The sequence below is a fragment of the Camellia sinensis genome, chromosome 1 (genome assembly GCF_055761805.1).
Source record: "Camellia sinensis isolate YWXY chromosome 1, ASM5576180v1, whole genome shotgun sequence".
NCBI lineage: Eukaryota > Viridiplantae > Streptophyta > Magnoliopsida > Ericales > Theaceae > Camellia > Camellia sinensis.
In genome coordinates, this window is record NC_138961.1 from 250665135 (window position 1) to 250671766 (window position 6632).

Consider the following 6632-nt stretch of genomic DNA (forward strand, 5'->3'; position numbering starts at 1 on the left):
TTAGTTAATGGATCTGCAAGATTATCACAAGATTTAATACAATCCACATTTATGACGCCATTATTCATATAGGATCTCACAGTACTGTGTTTTCTTCTGATAGGTCTGGATTTACCATTATAATAACGGTTATTAACTCGACCAATTGCTACGGTGCTATCACAATGAATTAAATATAGGTGTAATCGGTTTTTCCCAACAAGAGATTTCATTTAACAAATCTCTTAACCAATTTGCTTCTTCACTAGTTGTAGCTAAAGCAATAAACTCAGCCTCCATTGTTGAATTAGCAATAATGGTTTGTTTTTTTGATTTCCAACTTATAGCATCACCTCCCAATGTAAATAAGTAACTAGTGGTTGATAATGAATCACCTGACAAGGTATTCCAATCGGCATCACTGTAACCTTCAAGTACTGCAGGATACTTATTATAAAACAAGCCATATTTTATGGTACCAGATAAATATTTCATAATACGCTCAATGGCTAGCCAGTGATCATTGCCAGGCTTGCTAGTAAACCTGCTAAGTACTCCAACTGCATAGGCAATGTCAGGTCTAGTACAGTCAGTCGCATAATGCAAGCTACCAATCATACTAGCATATTCCTTTTGATTAATTACATCCTCATCATTTTCAATAGGAAATAAACGCACATGAGGATCAAAAGGAGTAAGAACATGCTTGCAGTTATAAAAATTATATTTTCTCAAAAATTTCTCAACATAATGCGACTGATCAAGAAATATACCATCACAGGTTTTGGTAATTTTCATTCCCAAAATATAATTAGCCTCACCAAGATCTTTCATATCAAAATGGCTACTAAGCATATTTTTAGTTTCCACGATGATATGTAAATTAGAGCCAAATATAAGTAGATCATCCACATAGATGCTAATAATGACATGTGAATTTTCTTCAGATTTATAGTAAATGCATTTATCACATTCATTCGTTTTATAGCCATTCTCAATCATGCAAGAATCAAATTTCTTATGCCACTGTTTAGGGGTCTGTTTTAAGCCATATAGGGATTTAACTAGCTTGCACATTTTGTTTTCTTGACCGAGTTCCACAAAACCCTCAGGTTGATCCATATAGATTTCTTCACCCAGGTCTCCATTTAAAAAAGTTGTTTTAACATCCATTTGATGAATTTTTAGATCATGAATTGCAGCTGCTGCAATTAATAATCTAATGGATGTAACTCTAGTAACCGAAGAAAATGTATCAAAAAAGTCAAGATCTGCTTGTTATTTAAAACCTTTTGCAACAAGCCTTGCTTTATATTTATCAATAGTTCCATCAGGTTTAAGTTTTTTTCTCAAAACCCATTTACAGCCAATAGTTTTACAACCTGGTGGTAAATCTACTAATACCCAAGTTTTATTGGATAATAATGATTCTATCTCATCATTTACAGCCTTGTTCCAAAAAACAGAGTCAGGAAAGGCCAAAGCTTCTTGTAAAGTTAATGGAGTTTCCTCCAACCATTGGATGCAGGTGAATATGGTGGAGTAGTTTCATGGATTATTCCCAAAGACTGAGCAAACAAGTTGAATCCAAAAGATTCATACTCCCGGCCTCTATCACTCCTATACCTTTTAATCTTTTTACCGAATTGATTTTCAATTTCAAGAATGAATTCTTTAAAATTTTCAAAAGCATCACTTTTATTTTTCAACAAGTATACATAAGTGTATTTTGAAAAATCATCAATAAAAGTGATAAAATATCTATTTCCACCACGTGTTAAAATTCCTTCAAATTCACATAAATCAGTGTGAATTAATTATAACAATTCAGTATTTCTCACCACACTTTTATGAGGTCTTTTAGTTATTTTTGCTTGACTGCAAACTTCACATTTCTCAAACTTATTTGTTAGTCTGGGAATTAATCCTAAACTACTCATGACTCCCACATATCGGCTATTAATATGACACAGACGAGCATGCCAAAAATTCATAGAAGACAACATGTAAACAGAAACATGTGCTTTCTTATTCTCAACATTTAATTTAAACATTCCATCACAGGCATACCCTTTCCCCACAAATATGTCTTTTTTAGTGATTACATATTGGTAAGAGTTAATAGTCTGTTTGAAACCAGCTTTGTTGAGCAAATAACTTAACATCAAATTTTTTCTCACGGACGGTGTGTACAACACATCTTTTAAAACAAGCACACGTCTAAAGGTAAAATTCAGCTCAACATCCCCACACCTGAGCACCTTGGTTAAACTGGAGTCACCAAGCATAACAGTCATCTCCTCATTAAAATGAGTGAAATCTTTGAACCAATCTTTATCATAGCAGACATGTTTATTGGCACCAGAGTCTGTCCACCACCCTTCTACAGATTGAACCATAAAAATATTTGTGATCATAGCCACAAATGGTTCCTCGGTAACATTAGCCTGTGGTCGAGACTGTTGTTTCCAAAATTTGCAAGTTCGAGCAATATGCCCACTTTTGCCACACACAAAACATGTCACATTTGTCAGATCCTGTGAAGGGGGTTCTTGGTTCCATTTCTTTTGCCTCAAGTAATTTTTATTTTGTGGCCGTCCAGTATTTTTCCAAATTTTCTTAACTGGCTTCAAGTGACTATTTTATGAAATCGACCTTTAGGTAAAGTATTTCCAGAAGTTAAATTTACCTTTGCAGTGGAATGCTCTTGTGTCATAAGCGCATCTTGTCCTCGTGCTTCCTCCTCCACCCGAATCCGTGTGATTAGAGTCTCCAAGGACGTTTCTTTTTGCTTGTGACACATCGACTTCTGGAACTCCCTCCAAGATGATGACGTTTGTCAACAATACCTGCTACAACAAGATTGTCTCCAATTTTGATGCCTTCGGATCTAACTTCAGCCACTAGTATCTGAAAATCTTGAACTTGCTCCACCACTGATTTTCCATCTATCATCTAATAGCGAAAAAAATGGCTTGCAGCATATTTTTTAGCGCCTATCTCTTCAGTGTCATATTTGTTTTGCAAGGCCTTCTAAATTTTCTTGGCAGTGGTGTAAGTAGTATCATAATAATCATAAAATTGATTTGAAAGACAATTCAAAAGATAGTATCGACATTTATACTCATTTGTGTTGTATTTTTCGATTTTTTCAAGATGAGCAGCATACTCCTCATCGGTCATCCCTTCAGTGGGGACTTTGTTTGGATTTTTCTCGGTCAGGATATACGCCACCTTGAGGAGACTGAGGTAGAAAAGCACATTGCCTTTCTATCTCTTGAAATAAGCTCCCTTGAACCAGAAGGGCTTGTTGAGATCGCCGGTATTCTCGTTGGGTTTCTCCAGTACTGGCTCCATGAACTTTTGCTATTTGAATCTCCTTAAAATTGTTAATGATAATTACAAATAAAATGCTAGAAAATACAAATAATAGAAATTACAATAATTATTGAAAGGGCTGAGGCGCAGAAAATGCGCTATTTTTAAGGAGATTCAAGCCCTCTGCGGTTAGGCAAAGCCTTACACCGGTGTAGCAGAAAAAATCTTGACTTGTCCCCCCCAGGATACAACAGCCCGACTAAGTCGTATGGTTTACCAATACTGCACAATTGGTTGAACCCAAAGCTTTATCACACACACCCTTTTTATTTGCCTGATAATCTCACTCAAGACATAACAACACAACCAAAACTTCTTCTCTCATATGTTCTAAGATATGACATAAGTTCAATATATATAGAAATGAAAACTTCTTAGGCAAGGTTCTTGATGGATAAGAATTGGTGGACTTGACCAAGACCTTGGATGGCTTACCTTGGAAGTCTTGGAATGGATAGGAATGGGAAGACTTGGAGAAGACTAGGAAGACTTATTTAGGAAGTCTTGGAGACTAGAATGGGGAGCAAACTAGGTAGAAAAGAAAAGAGAAACAACCTATGACACGTTATAATATTAAAATATCTGCTAACACTATGTGATTAAGAGTAATTGAGTTTTGAATTATATAACAATTGGTCAATCATAAGCAGCCATGTCAATTGGGTTGGAGTTCCTACATAATGGGTTAAAGGAAAAGCTTCTCCTAAATTATACATAGCTTAACTTGTAATTACGATTGAACTTAAAAGTTGATTACTTTTTAAACATATTTTAAAAAAAATTAAATTTAGACTTTATATAAAGTTTTATAAATTTTTGTGTCCACTTGTTTTGATTTTTCAAAAACTATTTTTAGATTAATTTTTTTACTTTAATTATATATTAATCAATTTTTATACTTTTGAGATGTATATGATCAAGATGCATCTAAAAACTAAAAAATCATACAATATTTTCATAACAGTTAAATAAAAAAAATTCAACACAGAGAAATATTTATAGAAAAATTTAAGAAAAAATTAGTCTAAGGTCTCTCTCGCATTTTTAATAATGGAAGAAATCTACAATATTATTTTATGACGTATAAGGTCCCTCAATTCCTTACACTCTTATATCACAGAGAAATTTGATCCCCTCAAATCAAACTACATGTCCCTTTCTTCCTTTCTCTCTGTTCAGTAATCCTTTAGTGCTATATGTAATAATTCTTCACTGTCAATAGAAACTGAAACAACTGAGAGTTTGTCGCGTATGGCCTTGATTCGTTGAAGATAGACATCTATTGAATCAGATCCTTTCTTGATGTTATGAAGCTCTGTTCTAAGACTCAAAATGTGTGACCTAGACATAGAAGAGAACCTTCATTTGAGAGTGTGCCAGATTCTGTCACAACCCAAACCTGGTACCTAAAGGTTTGGCGTCGCAACAAGATAATAAAAATAAAATAATTCTAAAATTACTGTATTAGTAGCGCAAGTGAATATCTTATAAATAAATAAAACAAATAAATAAATAGATACCAAAAGTTTATTAAAAGAAACAAAAATAGTCATTTGGGCTCTTTATTATATTACAAAACTCTAATCCGAAATACAAATAGTAAAAAAAAAAAATACGATTTATTCCCCATCTTGGTCCCACTAAGTTTCGTCACCTAAAAGGGGTAACAGTTATAAGCACATAACAGAGTGAGAAATATTATACTGTGAGTATAGGGGCACAAAATAGCCATGGATAGTTATTTAAGCTAAAATATTAACATAATTTAAGTCGAATAAACATATTAATTAAGTAGCATAAATTGAAATATAGAAGTTACGTAAATAACTATAACCACGGTACAAAACAGAACAGAACAGAAGTCACTAAAGTGACAAACAGAACAGAAGTCAATGGATTCATGACAAACAGAGAACCACAAAGTGGCCAAACAGAAGCCAATGGTTTATTTAAGTCCCCCAATGTGTGAGACTCCTGTGGTGGTACTTACAGAACATAATTGTTTATAAAATCATTGTCAGATAATTTCTAAAATTTAAACAAACATATCCATGGGTTTCAATTTTAGCAAATAGAGTTCAAAAATAATCCACGTAATTGAAACATTGACATAACCATAAAACACAAATTATATAAAATAAATTGTGGTAACTCAAAACATTCGTAAAATATATTATGGTAACTCAAGGTATAATATAACTCACCTTAATATTGACCCTTAGCCTTCACTTTTCTATGATTGTCTCGTTATTCCCTGCTACTAGTACGCTGCTCCTAAGTTATTTGTATCTTTCCTATGTTTTCAAAACTCCCTCAGTTGCTCCCCATTTATAGGTAATGATTGCCTAGTTTCTAATTAAGTGGATTGCTCAAAATTGGCCACCTATCTAACAGGTCCCATTTCCCCTTCTACTAAGATGATTCACCTTGGCTATATTATTTAGTCACCATCCTATATATTGGGATGGTGATAAACAACCCCTATTTTTATTTTTATTTTTTTAAACCTTTGATTTAATTCGAATTTGCCCCAAATTTGTAATAATCTAATTAGATTACATTTTATTGCCTACAACCATAACATTAATTATTTTATTTTAATATTATTATTGTGATTATGATCGTGATTGGTTATGGTATTAATTACATATCTAGGGTGTATTATTATTATTTATTTATTAGTTTTTTTTTATAGATATATATTCTATTCATGAGTAATTGATCTAATCACGGTATTGAATTAAATTAAAAGAAATTCAAGTGTCACATTTCTCCCCTCCTTAAAAGAAGTTTATCCTCAAACTTGTCATACCTTACTTTTCGAAAAGGTGTGGGTACTTGGCTCGCATTTGACTTTCAGTTTCCCATGTCGCTTCTTCAACTCGATGATTCCCCCATAAAACTTTTACAAGGGGTATAATCTTGTTTCGAAGAATCTAATCATGACAATCGAGAATCTACACTAGGGGTGTTCGCGGATCGGTTTTGTGCGGTTTGCGGTTCGGTTTTGACCCGCCCGCATCTATGCGGTTTGGGAAAAAGTCAACCCGCAACCGCCCGCAGTGCGGTTTGCGGTTTGTGCGGATAGGGTTTGCAAATGTGCGGGCGGTTGCGGGCGGTTTGTGGTTTACACTTTTTTCTTTAAAAGTTAATTTTCAAGTTTTTTTTTCCCAGCGAATTTAGGCATCAGATTCATTTTATATATTTGTGATAACAATTTTTTGATGAGTTTACAAATAAAAATTGAATATCAATGCATTAAATGAAAGTACCCA